Genomic DNA, 26,848 nt, shown 5'->3' with positions numbered 1-26,848 from the left:
GCCATCAATATACCCAATCCAGCGCAAAGGGCTGCGCTAAACCTGTACCAGCACAGCAAGCGGGCTACGCGTATCACTGGGGTGCGCGGGAAGTACCTCACGCGATTCCATCAGGGTACGTGTATTTCGGGGTGCGCGTGAAGTTCCACACGCGATATCAGCAGGGTACGTGTATTTCAGGGTGCAGGGGAAGTTACACACGCGATTACAGCAGGGTACGTGTATTCCAGGGGTGCGTGGGAAGTTCCACACGCGATTCCATCAGGGTACGTGTATTTCGGGGTGCGCGTGAAGTTCCACATGCGATATCAGCAGGGTACGTGTATTTCAGGGTGCAGGGGAAGTTACACACGCGATTTCCGCAGGGTACGTGTATTTCAGGGGTGCGCGTGAAGTTCCACACGCGATATCAGCAGGGTATGTGTATTTCAGGGTGCAGGGGAAGTTACACACGCGATTACAGCAGGGTACGTGTATTCCAGGGGTGCGCGGGAAGTTCCACACGCGATTCCATCAGGGTACGTGTATTTCAGGGGTGCGCGGGAATTTCCACACGCGATTGGGCCCGTGCGAGCAGGGTACGCGTATCTCAGGGGTGCGCGGGAAGTTCCACACGCGATTCCATCAGGGTACGTGTATTTCAGGGTGCGGGGGAAGTCTCACATGCGAAATCAGCAGGGTACGTGTATTCCAGGGGTGCGCGGGAAGTTCCACACGCGATTACATCAGGGTACGTGTATTTCGGGGTGCGCGTGAAGTTCCACACGCGATATCAGCAGGGTACGTGTATTTCAGGGTGCAGGGGAAGTTACACACGCAATTTCCGCAGGGTACGTGTATTTCAGGGGTGCGCGGGAAGTTCCACACGCGATTCCATCAGGGTACGTGTATTTCGGGGTGCGCGTGAAGTTCCACACGCGATATCAGCAGGGTACGTGTATTTCAGGGTGCAGGGGAAGTTACACACGCGATTACAGCAGGGTACGTGTATTCCAGGGGTGCGCGGGAAGTTCCACATGCGATTCCATCAGGGTACGTGTATTTCGGGGTGCGCGTGAAGTTCCACACGCGATATCAGCAGGGTACGTGTATTTCAGGGTGCAGGGGAAGTTACACACGCGATTTCCGCAGGGTACGTGTATTTCAGGGGTGCGCGTGAAGTTCCACACGCGATTTCAGCAGGGTACGTGTATTTCAGGGGTGCACGGGGAGCACCACACGTGAATTGCACGTGTGGGTCCTCCCAGGTGTTCCCTCTACACCCTCCACGGCCCCTGGAGGTGGCTCACACCACAGGGGCCTACCCTGCACATGTCCTGCAGGCACCCCATCCACCATGGCCATGCCCCCCAGCCAACCCACATGTCAACTTGCACTACTGCCCACCAACGCATGTCCCCCTGCACCCCCAGCCACCAGGGGCACCCTCCACAGGCCCCCACCCATGTCTCCCACCACCCCCACCCCCCAGCAGTGCAGGGGCACCCACCACCAGGCCCCCACCCATGTCGACCACCACCCCCACCCCCAGCCACCAGGGGCAGCCTCCACCAGGCCCCCACCCATGTCTCCCAGCACCCCCACCCCCCAGCCACCAGGGGCAGCCTCCACCAGGCCCCCACCCATGTCTCCCAGCATCCCCACCCCCAGCAGTGCAGGGGCACCCACCACCAGGCCCCCACCCATGTCTCCCACAACCCCCACCCCCAGCCACCAGGGGCAGCCTCCACCAGGCCCCCACCCATGTCTCCCAGCACCCTCACCCCCCAGCACTGTGGGGCACCTGCCAGCAGGCCCCCACCCATGTCCAACTCATGTTCCCCACCCCCCCACCCCCCAGCACTGTGGGGCACCTGCCAGCAGGCCCCCACCCATGTCCAACTCATGGTCCCCACCCCCCCACCCCCCAGCACTGTGGGGCACCTGCCAGCAGGCCCCCACCCATGTCCAACTCATGTTCCCCACCCCTCCCCACCCCCCAGCACTGTGGGGCACCTGCCACGAGGCCCCCACCCATGTCTCCCACCACCCCCACCCCCCAGCAGTGCAGGGGCACACACCACCAGGCCCCCACCCATGTCTCCCACCACCCCCACCCCCACAGTCACCAGGGGCAGCCTCCACCAGGCCCCCACCCATGTCTCCCACCACCCCCACCCCCCCAGTCACCAGGGGCAGCCTCCACCAGGCCCCCACCCATGTCTCCCACCACCCCCCCAGCAGTGCAGGGCCACCTGCCAGCAGGCCCCCACCCATGTCCAACTCATGTTCCCCACCACCCCCACCCCCCAGCACTGTGGGGCACCTGCCATCAGGCCCCCACCCATGTCTCCCACCACCCCCACCCCCCCAGTCACCAGGGGCAGCCTCCACCAGGCCCCCACCCATGTTTCCCAGCACCCCCACCCCCCAGCACTGTGGGGCACCTGCCAGCAGGCCCCCACCCATGTGCAACTCATGTTCCCCACCCCCCACCCCCCAGCACTGTGGGGCACCTGCCAGCAGGCCCCCACCCATGTCCAACTCATGTTCCCCACCCCCCCCCACCCCCCAGCACTGTGGGGCACCTGCCAGCAGGCCCCCACCCATGTCCAACTCATGTTCCCCACCCCCCCACCCCCCAGCACTGTGGGGCACCTGCCAGCAGGCCCCACCCATGTCCAACTCATGTTCCCCACCCCCCCTCCCCCCAGCACTGTGGGGCACCTGCCAGCAGGCCCCCACCCATGTCCAACTCATGTTCCCCACCCCTCCCACCCCTCAGCACTGTGGGGCACCTGCCACCAGGCCCCCACCCATGTCTCCCACCACCCCCACCCCCCAGCAGTGCAGGGGCACCCACCACCAGGCCCCCACCCATGTCTCCCACCACCCCCACCCCCACAGTAACCAGGGGCAGCCTCCACCAGGCCCCCACCCATGTCTCCCACCACCCCCACCCCCCAGTCACCAGGGGCAGCCTCCACCAGGCCCCCACCCATGTCTCCCACCACCCCCACCCCCCAGCAGTGCAGGGGCACCTGCCAGCAGGCCCCCACCCAGGTTCAACTCATGTTCCCCACCACCCCCACCACCCAGCACTGTGGGGCACCTGCCACCAGGCCCCCACCCATGTCTCCCAACACCCCCACCCCCTCAGTCACCAGGGGCAGCCTCCACCAGGCCCCCACCCATGTCTCCCACCACCCCCACCCGCCCAGTCACCAGGGGCAGCCTCCACCAGGCCCCCACCCATGTCTCCCAGCACCCCCACCCCCCAGCACTGTGGGGCACCTGCCAGCAGGCCCCCACCCATGTGCAACTCATGTTCCCCAGCCAACATGTCATCACAATCTAGATCCCTGGTCCCTATGGTCAGCCTCCAAATGCAAAACACCCACCCGAGTATTGCATCCACCCACTCATAATTTGCAATTACATCACAGAACACCAATTGCAAGTTCCGAAACAAACACATTTCCCTCACATACACCCAATGGGTGTCAGTGAATCTCAAAACACATATCATGAAATGCATGAAACCAATGAGATACCACACATTGAAGTTCACCAAAAAAAAAAATGTATTAAAGGAAACATAAATAGAATAAAAAATGAAGAAACAGAAACGTGAATGTACAAAAATGAAAAGAAGCATGTCCGTTAAAAAAAGCAAAACCAAAAATAAAATTCCAAAGTAATGTTGTCTAAAGTCAATGTCCACAAAACAAAATCCAATGGGAAATAAAAAAGAAAGCCATTGCTCCATGGTTAAAAAGTAAAAAAAAAATACAATCCAACTGCGAACTATGTACATGGGAACAAATGTGGCCAATGTCCGAAAGGTCCAAATAAAACAAAAACAAAAAGGAAACCTAACACTACCTACATAACTATGTACAAGGGCAGCGGGCTAGTTTCACGGCTCACTTGTGGATGTCCCGGGCCAGGGCATCATCGAACTCCTCCTCAATGTCCCGGAGGCGGTCCTCCTCCATGGCCCCGAGGGTCCGCAGGGCCGTCGACGTCTCCACCTCCAAACCCCTGCGGATTGCCTCGAGGCACTCGGCCCGCCTCAGGGCCCTCCGCATGGAGTTCTCCGCCCTGACCATTGTGAGCCGTGCCTCTTCCGCTCCGCATCTATGGCGTGGCCCAACCGCTGCCACACGGAAGACACTCTCTGTCCTGGGTCCTCCTGCCCTCCGGCCGATGCCTGCCCCTCCGATGTTGAAGGCCCCGAGCCTTCATGGCTCCCACCACGTTGCTGCTGCTCCTGTGCCTCTGCCCGTGCACTGCCGCCTGCTGCCTGCACATCCTCCGCCGGCTGGGGTGCAGTCGTTGATGTGGCCACCCCTGCTGGACGTCCGACTCCCGACTGTGACAGGGATGCCTCCTCCACCAGCCTGGCCGCACCGTCAGAGGCAGCTCCACAGGGCACCCAGGTGACTGATGGGTGGGAAGATGGCACAGAGGACGACTGGCGCGTAGGGGGTCCAGTTGAGGAGGGGGTCGGAGCAAGCCCCATCAGACGGAGGAATCCGGCCTCGGTGACCTGTCCCAGCAGGCTGACGTGGTCAACGAGCCATTCGAGATGACTTGCAGTCTCTTCATGAAAAGACTGCAGGTCACCTCGCATGGCCCGTTGACGCAACGCCACACCAGCCAGGACAGGCTCAACCCGGACCTGGATAGCCACGTCCGCAGGCAGAGGAAGGCCAGTTGACGTGAGCTCATCCCCTGCCTGAAAACGGGTCTGGACGTAGGCATCCCTGCTGGTGCAAGATGATGCAGTGACAGGATCAGGGACAGGATTGCACACAGGTACCTCCGCGGCGGCCTGTGCTGCCTCCTGTCCCTGGTCCTGCACTGCACCACTAGCACCAGTGGGATCCCCACCTCCAGACCCCGTCTCTGGTGCTTGCACGGCCTCCTCCTCCACCAAACCCCCCACCAACCTGGATGACTCCGTGCCATCTTCCCCTGTTGGGCCCTGTGGGGTCCCAGCTGCCCCTTCTGCTGCCGAGGAGTCCAACTCCAACCTCCGCTCTTGGACCTCCCCCCGGCAGCTGCGGCCTGGGACGCGGCACCGGACTCCTCACTCCCCGACGAGATGACAACATGGGAGGGGAGCCGGGCCTTGCGTCTCCGGCTGGCGGTGGGATCCCCGCCGCTGTGCTCCACAGCACCTTCTCCGCCCTCTTCATCAGTTGACGCTGCAGACAGGGAGAAACAAAACACAGGCTTCAGGGCACTGTACAATGGACACATACACACATGACAGTTGTACATGAGTGGCATTGGCAAACCTCAGACATGTCATCACAATCCCCAACACACATGTCATTACAACTCGCACACATGAGCCATACCACAGCCATATCGCAACTGCCACCACCATCCATACACATACAACAGCATGAGCAGCCAAAGGTGAGCCAGACATCACATGCAACACAGGAAGTGCACCACACATGTACACACACCACCACACTTGCATGCATGTGTACACCTCTGCCAAGTGTCGCAGTGTTCAGACGGGCATCCATGTCACATCTGCCAATCAGGCTTCCACATACCGCTGTCACATGCATCCATGTTGCATCACTGTTGCACCCTTGTCAAATACACACACATGCACATGTACACAGTGCTGATACATGCAGCCAAAAACAACATACATGCGTGACATCACGGACATGTCTACTTACATACACATTCATCCAAACATGTGTGCCCACACAACTGCATTTGGCATGCAAGCCTACACACACAAGCACCATCCATGTCTCACACATTACAGCCCTCGCATGTGTCAGCCCCACGGCCCTGTACACCCCCACCCATACTCGACCCCATACAAACAGATGTGCAACCTGCACACTACTGAATAATCACCACACGCACTGCTCACAATCAGGATGCATGTACACTCACCGCTCGACTCCAGACGGGTCTGCTTCTCAAGGACCTGGACGTGGAGCGCTGGAGATATGCGTTCCAGGACCCTCATCTGTTCTTCCGACAAGGGGCCCCGGCGCCTCTTGGCATCCGCTGCCCTCAAGAAGCGCCGGGCCTTGTTCAGGGTCCTGGACCTGAAGTCCTCCCAGCGCTTCTTGACATGTTGGAAGTCGCGGACTGCCACCCCCTCCGCGTTGATGGCAGTCACGATGTCAGTCCAGATCCGAGTCCGTCCTTCCTTGTTGGCGCGGGAACTTCCGAAGAGGGCATCATACTGCCCCAGGACTTGCTCCACCAGGACACCAACTTCGGTGGCACTGAAGCTGGTGCCCCTCTGCCTCTCTGGCCGGGGGTTGTCAGCGGTCCCAGATGGTGTTTGCCCCGACATGACAACCCCAGAGGCAGGAGTGGGTGGGCAACTGGGTCCTGGGGCTGGGCTGTGGAGTGATGGAATCCCAGTCGGGAGTCTTCGGTTCCAGCAGGGGTGGTCGCAGCAACAGCACCCCTGGCTGATGTGCAGGCAGCAAATGGCAGGGCACGTGGGCAGCAGGCAGTCAGGCAGCAGATGGCAGGTGGGAGCGTGCTCGGGGCTCTGGGGGGCAGTAGTTCGGCCTTCTGGGCAGGAGCGTGGTCTTCCGTGTGCTTACGCGTTGCCAGCTTGATACGGAGTGATTTGGCACGTGAAAAATATGCACGTCAGCGTGTAATTCGAGGAAAGGCCCTTAGCGCGTAAGCGCGTCTGCACGCATACGCATTTTCATTGGACAGAAGGCCCCTCAAGCGCAAGCGCCCCTGTGACGTGACGCGTACAGACGTGCATGGGCATTTCAGCGCGCGTGAAAAACTGCACGTCCGCGTGTAATACGAGGAAAGGGCCCATGCGCGTAAGCGCGCGTGGAAAACTGCACGTCCGCATGTAATACGAGGAAAGGCCCTTAGCGCGTATGCACGGCAGCATGCATATGCGATTTCATTGGACCAAAGGCCCTTAGCGCATGAGCGCACGTGAAAAACTGCACGTCCGCATGTAATACGAGGAAAGGGCCCATGCGCGTAAGTGACGTGACGTGCGCGTGCGTTTCCCTCAGCACGGGTTAAAGGTGAGCGGGCCCAGCAGTTCGCTGTACGTGCCTTTCGTGGAGACCGACGTGTGTTGCTGCTTCCTGTTGTTTTGCGCGCCATCACAACTTCACAGCTATCAAGGACGTATCTCTTCTTTTGGCGGGGGTATTGGCTACGCGTGTTTTTCTGCATCGCGCTAGTCAGACGGTGAGTCGCACACGCTCTTTTTCCCACTGCGGGTGCCCCTGTGTATCGCACCCATTTTTGATGTTATAGTAGCCTGTGTGTCCCACGCGTACGGGTTATTCGTGTTACTGGGTGCCACCGCGTACTGCGGGAGGTTGAATCCACGCACGTAGGCTGCAGGGTTGCGTGCACGATTTTACTGCAGTTTTGGGGTGCCTGAGCGTTGCGTGACCCGTCACCACATCACCGGGGTCACATACAGCCTTGCAGGTGCAGGGGGGCTGTTAACATTTTGCTTCCCACCCCCTTCACCCCAATTGCCCAGGTCAATTGTGGTATACACCTCCCATTGGCACCACTCCATCTGTGCCAGCACTACTACATCTGTGCCATGGTTGGGAGGCCACCAAAGGTGAGGGGCGCCTCAGCTGGGCATACTCCTCGTGGCGGGTGTGGTCGGGGACGTGGCCGTGGTGACCAGGGAGTAGGGGGACTCCAGGGTGTCCAGGGCAGCCACAGAGGGGGAAGAGGCAGGGGTGCGCCACTTGAGCACAATGTTGTGCCATGTGGTGCCATGTGTCGGTGCAGCCATGCCACCACCCCCTGTGGTTCCAGGGGATGCAGCTACTGCATCTGGCACTGGCACCCATATGACCCGGCAGTCCGTTCCATCGACTGCCACGGGCCCAAGGGTAGTGGTAGCTGCAGGTGCAGCTGTGGACACCGCCACCCAGGCTCAGGGTCTGCCAGCTCAAGCTTCGTTGGCACTTGAAGAGCCCTTGGTAGATCTCCAACAGGCCAGGGGGGAAACCATAGGGGCAGGCCGGGCTGCTCAGACCAAGACACGTGTCCCTGGGGCAGTCATGTCATCTGCTGCCCCGAACGGCCGGGTGTTGGCAAGTGCAGGGGCAGATGCACCCAACAGCACCCCGGTTGTGAGTCTGCCAACCAGGACCGTTGCGGTCAATGACCCTGCCACAGCTGATGTTGCTGCGCAGAGTCCATTAGTGGGCACCTAGCTACCACTGACACAAATCAGGCCTTTGGTCATCCCTCCACCTGCCACTCCCTTGGCTCAATCCACCGAACCCACTGGCCATACTGGTCAGGGCGGCATTAGCCAGCCAGGGTCTGCGCCACAGTCCAAGAGGAGGAAGGTTGCACCTGCAGCACAGGCTGGGACCCCACACACAGCCACAACCTCCTGCACGTCGAGAAAGAAGCCTTTCTGTAAGCAGGAACTGGACTTCCTCGTGGACTACGTGCGGGGCCACAGCCGTGACATGCTAGTGGGTGCCAATAGTCAGACCACGGCTGCCCAACATGACACCCACTGGAAGCATGTTGCGGAACATGTCAGTTCATTCGGCCATGAGGTGCGCACGGCGCAGGAGTGCAAAAAGCGTTGGAATGACATCAAGCGCAGCACTAAGGCCAAGCGTGCCTCAAATTACAACTTGACTCTGGTGACTGGCGGTGGGCCTGCACCAGAGGAGGAAGAACTCACTCCGCATGAGGCTCTCGTTGCGGAGTTCATACCACCTGAATTGGTCGAAGGAGTGGGAGAGAAGCTGGACTTTGAAGCCCAGTACAGTGAGTGTTGATGCGTGTTTGTTGAGGACGTGTGTGTTTCACTTGTGGGATGTGTTGTGCATGATTGCTGCTACATGTGACGTGTACATGGTTCTGATGTGTAAGTAATGCAATGCTACCGTCATGCATGTGTCGTCTGCCTGCATGCGGGACTCCATGTAGGCATGCTCCCTTGCCCCTCCTCCGCCACTCTGCACCCCAGTTCCACCTTTGCACTGGTCTGCTTCAATCTTGCCAATGTGTACTTTCTTGTTCATGTGTCCTGTGTAGATGCTAACTTCCAGCGTAGAATCTGCCAGACATATGCCATGTGGTACAGCCTTAGTACTCGATGCAGGGTATCTCACTTGTACTGTCCATGGGTCAGATGTCCCGCAGGGACATGAGTGCCCATTCATGCTCCATGTGCATTGCACGCATGCCCCTATGTGTCCTTGACTGGATGATCACTGTAATATAAGTCCTTGGTTACATACATTGCCTGCCATCTCATCAGCCTTCCCATGTCAACTGTGGCTCAGTCCTGCGTTGCACACATGTTTAGGCTCTGACAATCTGTGTGGCTCACAGGCCTCAGCCTGTTCAATGGCCAATGACTCTGTCCAACTCTTGTTGTGTCTTCTTCACACGTGGGCGGCCTCCGGAGTTTCCATCATGTGTCCTGCCCACTGTCCCAGCATCATTTGCAGTGTTGTAATTTGAATCACATTAAGCTGTTGATGCTAGTCAACACTGCCTGTCAATACACAGGTGTATGGTCAGCCTTTTGATACCATGCTAGGCATCCCTGCTTTGGTACTGGGGTGGAGGGGTGCTTGGCTTCTAGACATGGTACACATTGAATGCACAATGCACGTGATGTCTGAATTTGACATTGCACTGCCTTCACATTTCCTGGCACACACCATGTAGTACTTGTACATGTAGGTAGTGAGTGGCGTACACATTTTCTGCACTGCATAGACCCACTTCCATGGAAACTGCCACCTTTCAACAGGTCTGATCACAGAAGCTATTCAAAGTATCCCCAGCATGCATGCCAGGTCATATGTTGTGTGTCACATGTCTGCTGGATGCCTTTGCTGTCGGTGTGTGTGTGTGTCGTGTGCTTCTGACATGTGTATTGACCTTTTTCTCTCTATTTTTCAGGTGATGATGCAATGGAGGCAGAGGATGGTGTTGTCATGCCAGACACAGGGTTGGTAACACTACATCAACCCGGCACTAGTGGGGGTCGTGGGGTGGTAGGCCACGAAAACCCCCAAGTGCTGCAGTCCATCTTGTCTCTGGCTGCCTATGAGTCCAGCCTTGATGACGACTCTGACGTCCATGTTGAGTTGGATGAGCATCAAGTCCATGTGTCAGGGGTGAGTGATTCTGATGTGGACACTCCTCTGTCTGCGACACCTGCACTGAGGGATCAGACAGTCTTGGTTCCTCCGCCCGTGGTGGATCGGGACGCAGGGTCACCCTCCACACCAGTCACTGATGTGCCTGGGACATCACGTCGACGGGGGCATGTAGTCGTGCAGCCGCAGGCGGTGCCAACACAGCGAGGACCCCCGGTCCTCGGGTCCCGCAGGGGTCAAGCCCGGCAACATGGTTGCCTCGTGCAACCGCTGTATACTGAGTGGGAGCAAGACATGACTGCCAATTCCGAACGGCAGGGGGCAGCAATGGAGAACATTGCTGAGAGCATGGAGCGTGTGGCCCGATCTGTGCTCCCCACTGCTAGGCAGGTGCTTCTCCAGCAGCAGGCGGCACGGTCCACGGCCCGCTCGCTCAGGCTGGGCATGGCAGCCTCAGACAGGGCACGCCATGCTGAAATGTCGTCTCTGCATCAAGCAATTGCTGATCACGCAGAGGCGCACATGGATGCCCTGAGGGAGGAGTATGCTTCCCTCAGATCCACTCTGGGTGTCCTTATGATGTCCCAGAGGCAGCAGGCAGAGGAGAGGTTTGCACAGCTCGAGCGTACCATCTCGGCTGAGCTACAGGCTTGCCGGGAGATGCAGCGGTTGTCCAGCCAGGCCTTGCAGGAGGAACTCCGTGTTACACGTGCTACCTTGCAAGAGGAAGCACGTGTATCACGGGAGGTTCTGCATGCAGACCTACGTCACATCGCCACACAGAACCAGGCTCACCCGTCCGGCAGACTTGCTGCCGACGAGGGGCAAGCTGCAGCTAGGCGTGGCCAGGCTACTGTGCCACGTCCTCCTTTCCAGGATGAGCCAGACTCGGACGACCATCTATCTCCCACATAGGTCGTGCTGTGCAGGCGTTGAGCCCATGGAGGATTTTTTTTTGGCTCAGCATCATCGCATGTGGATGTTGAGCAGCACCCTGTACCTCCCCCCTCCTGGGTGCCTCCCCTCCCCCCCGGGTCGTATGTGGCCATTTTTGATTTTTCTTTTAGTTTAGTTAGTTAAGTTTCTGTTTGATAGTTAGTTTAAATAGGTAATATAGGTTTTCCATAGTTAGTGTAATTAGTTAATAGTTGATTTAGTTTAAAATTGCTAGTCTATTGTGCTTTCATGTGACGGTGCGGTGCTTTGTGGCTTTTGAAGGCATCCACTGTCTGTTCCAGCTGGGCCCTTCATGGTTGTCTTGTGTATGTGTTTGCTGCTTGGGTTCCTTGACTCACATATGCCACTCCTGCCTCCCTTATTCATGGGCTCGCAAGTATGGTTCGGTGTTACAGCATTTTACACAAGGGCTTTGGACTGTCATATCTGTGGCATGTCTGGTGCTGTGTGACTTGTGTTGACACCCCTAGTGGGGATGATTTAGGTGTCATTGTCCACTGTTCAGCTTTTGCTAGATGGGGTGTGTCATGATTAATGTGGACATTGATTGCTATGCATTGTGTAGTATGTTTCATATCTTTCCTGTACATGTGCTTGTTGCAATTCATGCTGTAGATAGTGTTCCACACTTTGGAGGTGAAAGACGGACTGATGGTGTGATTTGTGATGTGACTCTCTGACATGGTCAAGTAATGAGATGCCTGATGAGACACACACAGATGACTTTGAAGCATTAATCATGTGTTTCATGCCCTTTCTGCAGGGGGATAAGCCTCCAGAGCACCTTTGCCAGCAGACATGGCCCATTGGACGACGGAATTCTGGACCCGTTTGTTGGTGCCCACATGCACATGTGTGCACAAGCAGAGGCACAGTGATTGGAGACCCACATCCTAGAACTGCTGACATGTTCCAAGGAACTCCAGGCAAGGTGAGCATCACAGGGGGCCACGACACAGCAAAGCTTGCACCAGGCGAGTTGCACATGCAGGCTTAGTCACAGCACTGAGGGTGAGCTTAGACGAATATTGGTGTTGAAGCACACAATGCAGCTCAGATGTGTTTGTGGACTGATGGCTGTTGATAGTAGGGTTGTCTGGGACACATGCAGGGGCAGTGGCACATACCCTCCGGTACACCAAGGTCCATTGAGCCACTTGTATCAACCATGTAGCCTTCCGAGACATGGAAAGGGGCAGCTCACAGGGACAGACAGCAAGGGACATACTCGGGTGCAGTGCATGTCTTTTCCACGTACTTCATGATAAATGCACTGCCAACTTTGTTTCGGTCATGGTGGTACGCAACTTGCTCTGTAGTCATGGCTTGCTATATGGGTCTGTCTGCTTACCCAGGGAACATTGCATGTTGTGTGAATTGTGACACATTGGTGTTCCATTTGCCACGCACCCACCAGCGGATGCCTTGCTGCATTGACTGTGTATGACCCGTCACAGGGGTGATGTTATATATGGGTACGAAGCATCAACCACAGATTGTCTGTTTGTAGAGTAATTTGTTGCTATGGGGCATGTTTGGTGTTGTGTTTTTGTGTAATTGGCACGTACAGGTTGTTGACTGTGGCTCTCTTTGCAGCATTGCAGTGCTCCTGTAACCAGACCTGAGAGTGCGCAGGCAGGAGGCCAGCACTCAAAACCAGAGCTAAGTGCTTTGTTGTTTTTTCTTACGAACTGCTCTGCATAGGCTTGCTGGGGAGTGTACTGATGCATGGATGTATGTGTGGTTCAATTTGGTATGTTTTTATCTCCTTAATCACCCGTGATCCTATGCAATTTTGAAACCTGTACCCTCTACCCGGTGTTCCTGCTTCCCGTGCCTATCCAAGCAACGTTCCCTGACCCTCTTTCCCCACTGGGGTTGCGGATGCCTGTGTAAGCCCCGAACTTGCAGGCGCCAAAACCCTAGAGGGGGTGGTTGGCTCGTACCACTCCTGAGCCTGGACTACAGAAGGCCATGACAATCATGTCCAAGTTTGTTTGGATTGCGTATGTGTTCATGCAGGTTGTACATTTTCGTGCATTCCCTAGTTTCATGTGTCATTCCTCCTCCCCTCTCCTGCCACTCATTCCAGTCATCCAGTGTGTCAACACCTGTCCCGACTGCATATCCCTGAACCTCATTCCCCACCAGGGTCTCAGGGGCCTGTGTGAGTTTGACCTTGCAGGCACCCGGGACATGGTGGGGGTGGTTGTTTCGTGACACTCCCGCGCCTGTACAGGGGACCTGTGACAGTACACATCCATTCATGGTGCATCATCCTATGTCATGTACCACACATGTCTCACATCCTGTCGTGACATTGTTTTGCTGTGCTACCTTGGTTGTTGCATCATTGTGGTAGTACTTGGCCTTTGTGAGGTACTGCTACGTCAAGTCATCTACTGGAGGGTGTTCGGGTTCGTTTTTATGCCTTGGATTTTGTGATTTTGGAAATGAGTGTGGATTCTGAGGGTTCAGGCATCTTTTTACACACAAGGTGGGAGATGGTGACGAAGGGTAAAGGTGATCCTGTGGCCAGGTGGAATTGAGGTGTGGAGGCTCCATGACCCAGGTGCAGTTGTTTAGTGGGTCATGGTCATTTGTGAGGGAGGGGGAGGGTTGTTGTTGATAGTTGCCTTGCCCTGCAGTGTGATGGGAACTCTGACATAGTAATGGTGGTATCCTATGTACATGTTGTGTTCTGCTGATCAATGCATGTTCATGTGTTGTGTTTTCCTTTCAGGTGCGAGGGGATAGTTGTGGTTTGACATGCTGGGGTGTACACATGGTGGATGTTCACATGTGATGTGTAGGGAACACTGATGGTCACTTGAGTGCACATGCATATGTGGAGTGCATGTCCTTGCAGAACCACACACTTGCACTCTGATGCACTACATGTACTCCCACCCTTGCATATCCACGTGTACACTGTTTGCCTTCTGGTGCCCACTGTGTCCCGGCAGCACATGTTCTGTGACCGATCATGGATCCAGTACATGCCTAATTTGATGTTTGACGTGGTCTGTCACTTAGATGTGATGCTCAGGGTGTGCATCACACACAATGGCTGTTCACTGTGCTGTGCGCTGAAAGTGTGATGTAGGAGTAGGACAATGCACACATGAGCTGCAGTGTTGATTTTGCAATGCATAATGTGCATGTAGACAGGCATTCATTGTGATTTTACGTCTACGACTGTTGTAATGCATTTGGAAATTACTTATTTTGGGTGGGAGATTTTGTTGGTCTGTCATTTCATCTGATTCCGGGTCAGGCAGCAGTGTCCGATGCCACTGTGCATTTAGGACATGGCAATGTGTACCTTATCGTTACTGCATTGGTGTATGGGTATTGCGTGCCATGTCATGTTGATGTTTGGGAGGGTTTGAGTGACATGACAGTGATGGCCATGGCCTGTTTTGCAGGTGTGTGTGATGCACACCTTGCATGTCCGGGTCATCCGCTTCTCAGAGCAACTAGCTGGGGGTAGATTTCTCTCTGCAGCAGGGCCCTCCCCCTGGAACAGACTTCCGGCCTGACTTGAACTTGAGGGGAATCATCTCCAGTTCTGGAAGCAGCTCAAGACCTTCCTCTTTGCTTCTGCTTACTGTCTGCCTCTCCCTTGCAGAATTCTCCACTGGAACTGTACAGGAGCTGCAACTGGGCCACTCTCACCGACCTCGGTCCCTGGCCCAGCCACTCTCCACTTGCACTGCCTCCCTGGCAACCCCTGCACTGCAGTACTGTCTCTCTATCCCTACAGCCCTCCCTTCCCAGCACTTGTCTGCACTTACCTTTGTAGTTGCCACCAGGCGACCTATGTATTATTTTTTTGGGCTACTTCCCCTGTACTGGACTCCCCCCCACCCTTCCCCTTGCACTTTTCCCATTCCCCTACCCCTGCACTTGCACGATCTCAATGACACCTGGCCTAGTAGTACCGTTCTCTGTGTTCCCTTGTTCCCCCCTCCCTGCCTCATTGCGCCTTGGAATACTTGTGTATGGCCCATATCATGTCATATGTCATATGTGTGCCTTTTGGTCACACAGGATAGCTTGTGTTTAAGTAGCTAGGGATGCAGACGATGTGGCACTTCCATGGCAACTTTCTCAGGGTGGTAGGGTTGTGACAGTTAACTGTCTCTTTGTCATCATCGATTGTCACTTGGTATGTGCCAGGCCTGTGTGCACTCCGCAGGGGTGGGAGTTTAGGTGAAAAATGTGGCTACCAGCTGGGTCCGGGCTTCCTCGCCACGTGCCCTGTCCCCTCCCATGGGCAGCGCCTGTGCCTGTGGTTGGGGATGTGGGGGCACCACCATGTCCACAGGGAGCCCCTGCCGTGTTGCAACATTGTGCAGGACACATGCTGCCACAATGATCCTGCACAATACTGGTGGTGCATAGAGTAGTTGCCCACCAGAGCGGTCAAGGGAGCGGAAACGTGACTTGAGCACTCCGAATGTGCGCTCCACTATGACCCTGGTTGCAATATGGGCGGCGTTGTATCTTACCTGGGGTGGTGTGGTGGGGTTCCGGATTGGCGTCATCATGTGGTTGCTCAGAGGGTAGGCACTGTCCCCTGGGGAGGTGATAATAGTTGAGATTATTAGGGTTTGGATATTTGTCTGTGTGTGACTTGCATGCATGTGCAAGGGCATTTGTACTGACCTAGGAGCCATGTGTCGCCATGCTGCCCAGCTTCCAGGGCCCGGCTCAGGGCGGACATTCTGTATATGAAACTGTCATGGGTGGAGCCAGGGTAGTTTACATAGACAGAGGTGATGATTCCCTTTGCATCACATACCACCTGTACATTGATGGAATGCCAGTGCTTGCGGTTTCGGTAGATGTGCTCAATGGCCCTAGGTGGACGTAGGCCCCATGGGTGCAATCAATGGCACCGAGCACTTTGGGGAAGTGTGCAACCCTGAAAAAATCCAGGACAACGGCCTGCCTTTCTGCGGGTGTTCTGGGCATGTATATGTGCCTGCGGACTGAGGGGCGCGCTGTCATGATTGCCAGTACCTGGTGTAGGCAGCGTGACTGCGTGGCCTGTGAGATCCCCCTCCACTATGGCAGTGGTTCGCTGAAATGACCCAGTGGCCAAAAAATGCAGGACATTGAGCAGCTTCTCCAAGGGGCTCAATGCTTGGGAGCAAAGGGTGGGGGATGTGAGGTCATCTTCCCACTCCCTGACCAGGTCTAGGATGATATGGGGTGGAAACCTATACCTGCCATAGACCTGGTCGTCAGGCATCCCAAAAAGGCTTGTCCGTGGTGCGAAAATGCGTGCCCTGGCTATTCTCCTCCTCCTGCGGTGTCCCACGATCAGTGCAGCGACAAATGGGGCATTCATCGTAGCTGTATATACGCGTTTGTTGTTTGCGTGCACTTTTATGCTGTACGCAGGGACGCTTCCACCTGCCTTCGTGTGGCAGACGCGTTGACGCCTGTGCACGTCTTTTGCCGTGCGCGGGTTTCCCGTATTCGGATACGGTCCGAGTGTCATCGCGTGTGATCGGAGGGGAGTGAGCGTACACGCAACTGGCCTGGGTTCGTGTGTTTCGGGGTGCGCGGGAAGTTCCACACGCGATTAGCCTGGGTACATGTGTTCCGGGGTGCCGGGAACTTTCACACGCGATTGGTGGAAATCCACGTGTGTTCTGTCATCACGTGCAATGAGGGAAACACCTGCGCGCGTCACGTCACAGACGCGCTCACGCGCTGGGGGCCTTTGGTCCAATGAAAATGCGTATGCGTGCAGACACGCTTACGCGCTAAGGGCCTTTCCTCGAATTACACGCTGACGTGCAGATTTTTCACGTGCCAAATCACTCCGTATCAAGCTGGCCACGCGTAAGCACACGGAAGACCACGCTCCTGCCCAGAAGGCCAAACTACTGCCCCCCAGAGCCCCGAGCACACTCCCACCTGCCATCTGCTGCTGCCTGACTGCCTGCTGCCCACGTGCCCTGCCATTTGCTGCCTACACATCAGCCAGGGGTGCTATTGCTGTGACCACCCCTGCTGGAACCGAAGACTCCCGACTGGGATTCCATCGCTCCACAGCCCAGCCCCAGGACCCAGTTGCCCACCCACTCCTGCCTCTGGGGTTGTCATGTCGGGGCAAACACCATCTGGGACCACTGACAACCCCCGGCCAGAGAGGCAGAGGGGCACCAGCTTCAGTGCCACCGAAGTTGGTGACCTGGCGGAGCAAGTCCTGGGGCAGTATGATGCCCTCTTTGGAAGTTCCCGTGGCGACAAGGAAGGACGGACTCGGATCTGGACTGCCATCAACGCGGAGGGGGTGGCAGTCCGCGACTTACAGCATGTCAAGAAGCGCTGGGAGGACTTCAGGTCCAGGACCCTGAACAAGGCCCGGCGCCTCTTGAAGGCAGCGGATGCCAAGGGGCGCCGGGGCCACTTGTCGGAAGAACAGATGAGGGTCCTGGAACGCATATCCCCAGCGCTCCACGTCCAGGTCCTTGAGAAGCAGACCCGTATGGAGTCGAGCGGTGAGTGTACATGCATCCTGATTGTGAGCAGTGCGTTTGGTGATTATTCAGTAGTGTGCAGGTTGCACATTTGTTTGTATGGGGTCGAGTATGAGTGGGGGTGTACAGGGCCGTGGGGCTGACACATGCGAGGGCTGTAATGTGTGAGTCATGGATGGTGCTTGTGTGTGTAGGCTTGCATGCCAAATGCAGTTGTGTGGACACACATGTTTGGATGAATGTGTATGTAAGTAGACATGTCCGTGATGTCACGCATGTATGTTGTTTTTGGCTGCATGTATCAGCACTGTGTACATGTGCATGTGTGTGTATTTGACAAGGGTGCAACAGTGATGCAACATGGATGCATGTGACAGCGGTATGTGGAAGCCTGATTGGCAGATGTGACATGGATGCCCGTCTGAACACTGCGACACTTGGCAGAGGTGTACACATGCATGCAAGTGTGGTGGTGTGTGTACATGTGTGGTGCACTTCCTGTGTTGCATGTGATGTCTGGCTCACCTTTGGCTGCTCATGCTGTTGTATGTGTATGGATGGTGGTGGCAGTTGCGATATGGCTGTGGTATGGCTCATGTGTGCGAGTTGTAATGACATGTGTGTTGGGGATTGTGATGACATGTCTGAGGTTTGCCAATGCCACTCATGTACAACTGTCATGTGTGTATGTGTCCATTGTACAGTGCCCTGATGCCTGTGTTTTGTTTCTCCCTGTCTGCAGCGTCAACTGATGAAGAGTGGGAGAAGGTGCTGTGGAGCACAGCGGCGGGGATCCCACCGCCAGCCGGAGACGCAAGGCCCGGCTCCCCTCGCATGTTGTCATCTCGTCGGGGAGTGAGGAGTCCGGTGCCGCGTCCCAGGTCGCAGCTGCCGGGGGGACGTCCAAGAGGCGGAGGTTGGAGTTGGACTCCTCGGCAGCAGAAGGGGCAGCTGGGACCCCACAGGGCCCAACAGGGGAAGATGGCACGGAGTCATCCAGGTTGGTGGGGGGTTTGGTGGAGGAGGAGGCCGTGCAAGCACCGGAGACGGGGTCTGGAGGTGGGGATCCCACTGGTGCTAGTGGTGCAGTGCAGGACCAGGGACAGGAGGCAGCACAGGCCGCCGCGGAGGTGCCTGTGTGCAATCCTGTCCCTGATCCTGTCCCTGCATCATCTTGCACCAGCAGGGATGCCTACGTCCAGACCCGTTTTCAGGCAGGGGATGAGCTCATGTCAACTGGCCTTCCTCTGCCTGCGGACGTGGCTATCCAGGTCCGGGTTGAGCCTGTCCTGGCTGGTGTGGCGTTGCGTCAACGGGCCATGCGAGGTGACCTGCAGTCTTTTCATGAAGAGACTGCACGTCATCTCGAATGGCTCGTTGACCACGTCAGCCTGCTGGGACAGGTCACCCAGGCCGGATTCCTCCGTCTGATGGGGCTTGCTCCGACCCCCTCCTCAACTGGACCCCCTACGCGCCAGTCGTCCTCTGTGCCATCTTCCCACCCATCAGTCACCTGGGTGCCCTGTGGAGCTGCCTCTGACGGTGCGGCCAGGCTGGTGGAGGAGGCATCCCTGCCACAGTCGGGAGTCGGACGTCCAGCAGGGGTGGCCACATCAACAACTGCACCCCAGCCGGCGGAGGATGTGCAGGCAGCAGGAGGCAGTGCACGGGCAGAGGCACAGGAGCAGCAGCAAAGTGGTGGGAGCCATGAAGGCTCGGGGCCTTCAACATCGGAGGGGCAGGCATCGGCCGGAGGGCAGGAGGACCCAGGACAGAGAGTGTCTTCCATGTGGCAGCGGTTGGGCCACGCCATAGATGCGGAGCGGCAGCGGGCGGAAGAGGCACGGCTCACAATGGTCAGGGCGGAGAACTCCATGCGGAGGGCCCTGAGGCGGGCTGAGTGCCTCGAGGCAATCCGCAGGGGTTTGGAGGTGGAGAGGCCGACGGCCCTGCGGACCCTCGGGGCCATGCAGGAGGACCGCCTCCGGGACATTGAGGGGGAGTTCGATGATGCCCTGGCCCGGGACATCCACAAGTGAGCCGTGAAACTAGCCCGCTGCCCTTGTACATAGTTATGTAGGTAGTGTTAGGTTTCATTTTTGTTTTTATTTTATTTGGACCTTTCGGACATTGGCCACATTTTTGTATATAGTTTATTTTATTAGTTAGTGTAGTTAGATAGGTTTCCTTTATTTTGTTGGGATAATGGACCCTGGCTTGTTCCCATGTACATAGTTCACATTTGGATTGTATTTGTTTTTCACTTTTTGACCATGGAGCAATGGCTTTCTTTTTTATTTCCCATTGGATTTTGTTTTGTGGACATTGACTTTGGACAACATTACTTTGGAATTTTATTTTTGGTTGTGCTTTTTTTAACGGACATGCTTCTTTTCATTTTTGTACATTCACGTTTCTGTTCATTTTTTTTTCTATTTATGTTTCCTTTAATACATATTTTTTTTTGTGAAATTCAATGTGTGGTATCTCATTGGTTTCATGCATTTCATGATATGTGTTTTGAGATTCACTGACACCCATTGGGTGTATGTGAGGGAAATGTGTTTGTTTTGGAACTTGCAATTGGTGTTCTGTGATGTAATTGCAAATTATGAGTGGGTGGATGCAATACTCGGGTGGGTGTTTTGCATTTGGAGGCTGACCATAGGGACCAGGGATCTAGATTGTGATGACATGTTGGCTGGGGAACATGAGTTGGACATGGGTGGGGGCCTGGTGGAGGCTGCCCCTGGTGGCTGGGGGGAGGGGGTGGTGGGAGACATGGGTGGGGGCCTGGTGGAGGCTGCTCCTGGTGGCTGGGGGATGGGGGTGGTGGGAGACATGGGTGGGGGCCTGGTGGTGGGTGCCCCTGCACTGCTGGGGGGTGGGGGTGGTGGGAGACATGGGTGGGGGCCTGGTGGAGGCTGCCCCTGGTGGCTGGGGGGTGGGGGTGGTGGGAGACATGGGTGGGGGCCTGGTGGTGGGTGCCCCTGCACTGCTGGGGGGTGGGGGTGGTGGGAGACATGGGTGGAGGCCTGGTGGTGGGTGCCCCTGCACTGCTGGGGGGTGGGGGTGGTGGGAGACATGGGTGGGGGCCTGGTGGAGGCTGCCCCTGGTGGCTGGGGGGTGGGGGTGGTGGGAGACATGGGTGGGGGCCTGGTGGTGGGTGCCCCTGCACTGCTGGGGGGTGGGGGTGGTGGGAGACATGGGTGGGGGCCTGGTGGTGGGTGCCCCTGCACTGCTGGGGGGTGGGGGTGCTGGGAGACATGGGTGGGGGCCTGGTGGTGGGTGCCCCTGTACTGCTGGGGGGTGGGGGTGGTGGGAGACATGGGTGGGGGCCTGGTGGAGGCTGCCCCTGGTGGCTGGGGGGTGGGGGTGGTGGGAGACATGGGTGGGGGCCTGGTGGAGGCTGCCCCTGCACTGCTGGGGGGTGGGGGTGGTGGGAGACATGGGTGGGGGCCTGGTGGAGGCTGCCCCTGCACTGCTGGGGGGTGGGGGTGGTGGGAGACATGGGTGGGGGCCTGGTGGAGGCTGCCCCTGGTGGCTGGGGGGTGGGGGTGGTGGGAGACATGGGTGGGGACCTGGTGGTGGGTGCCCCTGCACTGCTGGGGGGTGGGGGTGGTGGGAGACATGGGTGGGGGCCTGGTGGAGGCTGCCCCTGGTGGCTGGGAGGTGGGGGTGCTGGGAGACATGGGTGGGGGCCTGGTGGTGGGTGCCCCTGCACTGCTGGGGGGTGGTGGGAGACATGGGTGGGGGCCTGGTGGAGGCTGCCCCTGAACTGCTGGGGGCTGGGGGTGGTGGGAGACATGGGTGGGGGCCTGGTGGAGGCTTCCCCTGGTGGCTGGGGGGTGGGGGTGCTGGGAGACATGGGTGGGGGCCTGGTGGTGGGTGCCCCTGCACTGCTGGGGGGTGGGGGTGGTGGGAGACATGGGTGGGGGCCTGGTGGAGGCTGCCCCTGGTGGCTGGGGAGTGGGGGTGGTGGTAGACATGGGTGGGGGCCTGGTAGTGGCTGCCCCTGCACTGCTGGGGGGTGGGGGTGGTGGGAGACATGGGTGGGGGCCTGGTGGAGGCTGTCCCTGGTGACTGAGGGGGTGGGGGTGGTGGGAGACATGGGTGGGGGCTTGGTGGAGGCTGCCCCTGGTGACTGGGGGGGTGGGGGTGGTGGGAGACATGGGTGGGGGCCTGGTGGTGGGTGCCCCTGCACTGCTGGGGGGTGGGGGTGGTGGGAGACATGGGTGGGGGCCTGGTGGAGGCTGCCCCTGGTGGCTGGGGGTGGGGGTGGTGGGAGACATGGGTGGGGGCCTGGTGGTGGGTGCCCCTGCACTGCTGGGGGGTGGGGGTGGTGGGAGACATGGGTGGGGGCCTGCTGGCAGGTACCCCACAGTGCTGGGGGGTGGGGGGGAGACATGGGTGGGGGCCTGGTGGCAGGTGCCCCACAGTGCTGGGGGGTGGGGGTGGTGGGGAACATGAGTTGGACATGGGTGGGGGCCTGCTGGCAGGTGCCCCACAGTGCTGGGGGGTGGGGGTGGTGGGGAACATGAGTTGGACATGGGTGGGGGCCTGGTGGAGGCTGCCCCTGGTGGCTGGGGGTGGGGGTGGTGGGAGACATGGGTGGGGGCCTGGTGGAGGCTGCCCCTGAACTGCTGGGGGGTGGGGGTGGTGGGAGACATGGGTGGGGGCCTGGTGGAGGCTGCCCCTGGTGGCTGGGGGTGGTGGGAGACATGGGTGGGGGCCTGATGGTGGGTGCCCCTGCACTGCTGGGGGGTGGGGGTGGTGGGATACATGGGTGGGGGCCTGGTGGAGGCTGCCCCTGGTGGCTGGGGGGTGGGGGTGCTGGGAGACATGGGTGGGGGCCTCATGGTGGCTGCCCCTGCACTGCTGGGGGGTGGGGGTGGTGGGAGACATGGGTGGGGGCCTGGTGGAGGCTGCTCCTGGTGACTGCGGGGGTGTGGGTGGTGGGAGACATGGGTGGGGGCCTGGTGGAGGCTGCCCCTGGTGACTGGGGGGGTGGGGGTGGTGGGAGACATGGGTGGGGGCCTGGTGGTGGGTGCCCCTGCACTGCTGGGGGGTGGGGGTGGTGGGAGACATGGGTGGGGGCCTGGTGGAGGCTGCCCCTGGTGGCTGGGGGGTGGGGGTGGTGGGAGACATGGGTGGGGGCCTGGTGTTGGGTGCCCCTGCACTGCTGGGGGGTGGGGGTGGTGGGAGACATGGGTGGGGGCCTGCTGGCAGGTGCCCCACAGTGCTGGGGGGTGGGGGTGGTGGGGAACATGAGTTGGACATGGGTGGGGGCCTGGTGGCAGGTGCCCCACAGTGCTGGGGGGTGGGGGTGGTGGGGAACATGAGTTGGACATGAGTGGGGGACTGCTGGCAGGTGCCCCACAGTGCTGGGGGGTGGGGGGGTGGGGAACATGAGTTTGACATGGGTGGGGATCTGGTGGAGGGTGCCCCTGTACTGCTGGGGGGTGGGTGTGGTGGGAGACATGGGTGGGGGCCTGGTGGAGGGTGCCCCTGGTGGCTGGGGGTGCAGGGGGACATGCGTTTTTGGGCAGTAGTGCAAGTTGACATGTGGGTTGGCTGGGGGGCATGGCCATGGTGGATGGGGTGCCTGCAGGACATGTGCAGGGTAGGCCCCTGTGCAATTCACGTGTGGTGCTCCCCGCGCACCCCTGTAATACACGTAGCCTGCTGAAATCGCGTGTGGCACTTCCCGCGCACCCCTCAGATACGCGTACCCTGCTCGCACGGGCCCAATCGCGTGTGGTAATTCCCACGCACCCCTGAAATGCACGTACCATGCTGAAATCGCGTGTGGAACGTCCCCGTACCCTGAAATACACGTACCCTGCTGAAATCGCGTGTGGAACTTCTCGCGCACCCCTGGAATACACGTACCCTGCGGAAATCGCGTGTGGAACTTCCCGCGCGCCCCCGAAATACACGTACCCCGCTCAATCGCGTGTGTGACTTCCCGCGCGCACCCGAAATACACGTACCACGCTCAATCGCGTGTGTAACTTCCCGCGCGCCCCCGAAATACACGTACCCCGCTCAATCGCGTGTGTAACTTCCTGCGCGCCCCCGAAATACACGTACCCCGCTCAATCGCGTGTGTGACTTCCCGCGCACCACCGAAATACACGTACCCCGCTCAATCACGTGTGTATCTTCCCGCGCGCCCCCGAAATACACGTACCCCGCTCAATCGCGTGTGTACCTTCCCGCGCGCCCCCGAAATACACGTACCCCGCTCGCACAGGCCCAATTGCTGTATGTTGCCACTTTTGTGATGCGCTGGGACTCTACCGCCTGCCTTCGTGTGGCGGACGTGTTTCTGCTTGTGCGTGTCTTTGGCTGTGCGTGGCTTTGCCCTATTCGATTCCATGAATACGTGTGGTTCGAGTGCGTGTGGGCGTTCCGTCTGCTTCCCTGCAGTGCATCCCCAGTTACGCCCTTATTTTCGCGCGTTGTTCCCCATTCCGCGCGTTACGCCCCGTGTCCCGCCCACTTTCTGGTGTATGCGCCGTGGTTGTGCGCTTTCACTGTGCGCGTCGCGCACGCCTTTCGGGATGTTGCAGTGACTTGTGCGCCATGCACGGGTTTGGCGCACATCCCGAGGTGTACACGCGCAGGGACTTCCATGGATCGCACGCGTGCGCCTGTTTTTTTCCGCTTGCGCCTGCTTGCGCAAAGATTTTCGGCGCACGTTTGTTCCATGAATCGGCCCCTAAATAGTTACGAAAATTCAATCTCCAACACAGCTGGGTTGGAAAAAGTATTGAAATTATCATTAAATTGTAGAGTAATGCTTAAACGTAACTTTGACGTAGAGCAAGGACTAGTTAATGGAGCACTGGGCACAGTTGTTGGCTTTCAATCATACCCATGTGATAGAAGCATTCGGTTTGTAAATATTCTCTTTGATAAAGTTTCAGAAGTGAAAAGGATAGGGCGCTCAATGGCTCGATTTATTCTCTTCAAAGACATGTATGTACGTAGAGAGAAATTTTCTCTAACTCTTCCATATGCAGTTACCATTCATAAATCCCAAGGTCTTACCCTAGAGAAAGCATTGATAGATATAGGAAAGACAGTGTTTAAGGAAGGCATGAGCTACGTAGCATTATCACGCTTACGTACACTTGTTGATCTATTTCCTAATTAACTTTGATTCAAGTAAAGTCAAAGCTGATGTTCCTTGCATTCTAGAATACAACAGATTGTGTTCACTGTACACCCCTCACCTGAAACATAACCTGTTCCAGATAAAGTGAAACGTGGTAAAAGAAAAGTAAATGAAACAGAAATTCAACAGAATGCAACAGGAAATTCCCTAAAAAAAGAAAAGAAGCTAAAGTTTCATCAAATGCTGCAAACATAGAAGAACCTATTAGGGAATGTAAACCAAGTACGTCGGCAAAGAAGCAACAGAAAAACTGAAAAATGCACTCAGATTCAGAACTTGCTGGACCATTCAAATTTACAAATGAAGGTGGGGTGAGTTGCTATGCAAATGTAGCAATGAATATTCTATTTCAATTGCCACCACTTGTTAAAAATATTTACCTACACAGCACAGACCAATTGTGTTTGCAAATGTTAGTTCTGCATAGAAATGCAACAAGAAATCCTGATAACACATACAGTGTTCAAGGAGTAAGGCAACAATTGCGACTGTGCTGGAATGGTGAGATTCACTATGAACTCACAAGAAGATCCACAAGAATTTCTAATGTACATACTATTAGCATTGGAAAACAAAAGCATACCTGTAAATGAAATCTTCCAAATTTCGTACATGTGGAAACATACATGCACTCTCTGTAACAAAGTGATACAGGAAGAAATTCCAAATGAGCGATTTGTGTATATTTCCATACCAAATTGTGAGAGCATTCCATTTCAGCAACTTGTACAAAATGCAAACGATGGCAGATTATGTAGTATTTGCAATTCAGACAATCGCTCCACCTTACTGATACAATCACATATAGTCTACATAATACTTATGCTTCTACGTTAAAATGCAGATGGCACCAAAAACAACTGCAAACTAACTGGATTTACACACGGTCAAGTGTCACTTGGAAAGAAAACCTTTACAACAGTAGGAATAATCTACCATGCAGGAGCTACAACCAATGCAGGTCACTACACTGCATACATTAAACAAGAATTGTGGATGGCTTGAATGTAATGATAGCACCATTACTCTAAAGCAGAGGTTGCCATCTAACCTAACGAATGCGTATTTAATGTTCGTGAAGCCAATATTTATGAAATAATGTGTACTTCAAAACTTTCAACAAAGTAAGTTAAAGACTACAAAGTTAGAATACGCCCACAGGCATCTAACTACCCAACAGGATGGAAGAATGACACAAATAAATGATTATCACAGATCGTTGGAAACAAATGCACAGGTAGAATATGCCTATAGGTATCTAACTGTTGTTAAAAATCGGCAGAAAGGCAACAAAGAAAACATTAATGGGAAAGATAAAGGAAACAGGATATGTCAACGACACAAATGAATGAGTATCACAAATCTGTAGGAACAAATGCACAGTTATAATACGCCTACAGGTATCTAACTACCCAACAGGATGGAAGAATGACACAAATAAATGATAATCACAGATCGTTGGAAACAAATGCACAGGTAGAATATGCCTATAGGTATCTAAGTGTTGTTAAAAATCGGCAGGAAGGCAACAAAGAAAACATTAATGGGAAAGATGAAGGAATCAGGATGTAACAACGACACAAATGAATGAGAATCAAAAATCTGTAGGAACAAATGCTCAGTTAGAATACGCCTACAGGTATCTAACTGTTGTTAGAAATGGGCAGGAAGGCAACAAACATAACATTGATTAGAAAAATGAAGAAAACATTTAAAGGAAAAAATGAACTACTTAGTTTCATAACAAATGAAGGATTTTTTTCCCCAGACCCAAGGATTAGAAAAGCAAACACAGAAACTGAGTGCAATGAACCGTACACTGGTTTGTAAACTAAATATGAGGGTCTAAAAAAAAAAAGTTAACTGTCTATTATGCAATCTGGCAAATGTGGAAAAACTGCAAACATTAACATACCTTTTTCTTTCATCACAGAAATGGAAAAAGTGATACTTCCGCCAAGTACGATAACCAATTTTACATTTTTTTATGGATTCTGAACAAAGTAAGGAGTAAGTATATTGGCAAGCATTTTCTACACATGGGAATGTACTCGTCTAATCTATGGTAGTAATATGCTGCA

This window comes from Ambystoma mexicanum, chromosome 11, assembly GCF_040938575.1.
Source record: "Ambystoma mexicanum isolate Mex_15411 chromosome 11, UKY_AmexF1_1, whole genome shotgun sequence".
Taxonomy (NCBI): Eukaryota; Metazoa; Chordata; class Amphibia; order Caudata; family Ambystomatidae; genus Ambystoma; species Ambystoma mexicanum.
Note: the sequence above shows the minus strand (reverse complement) of the source record.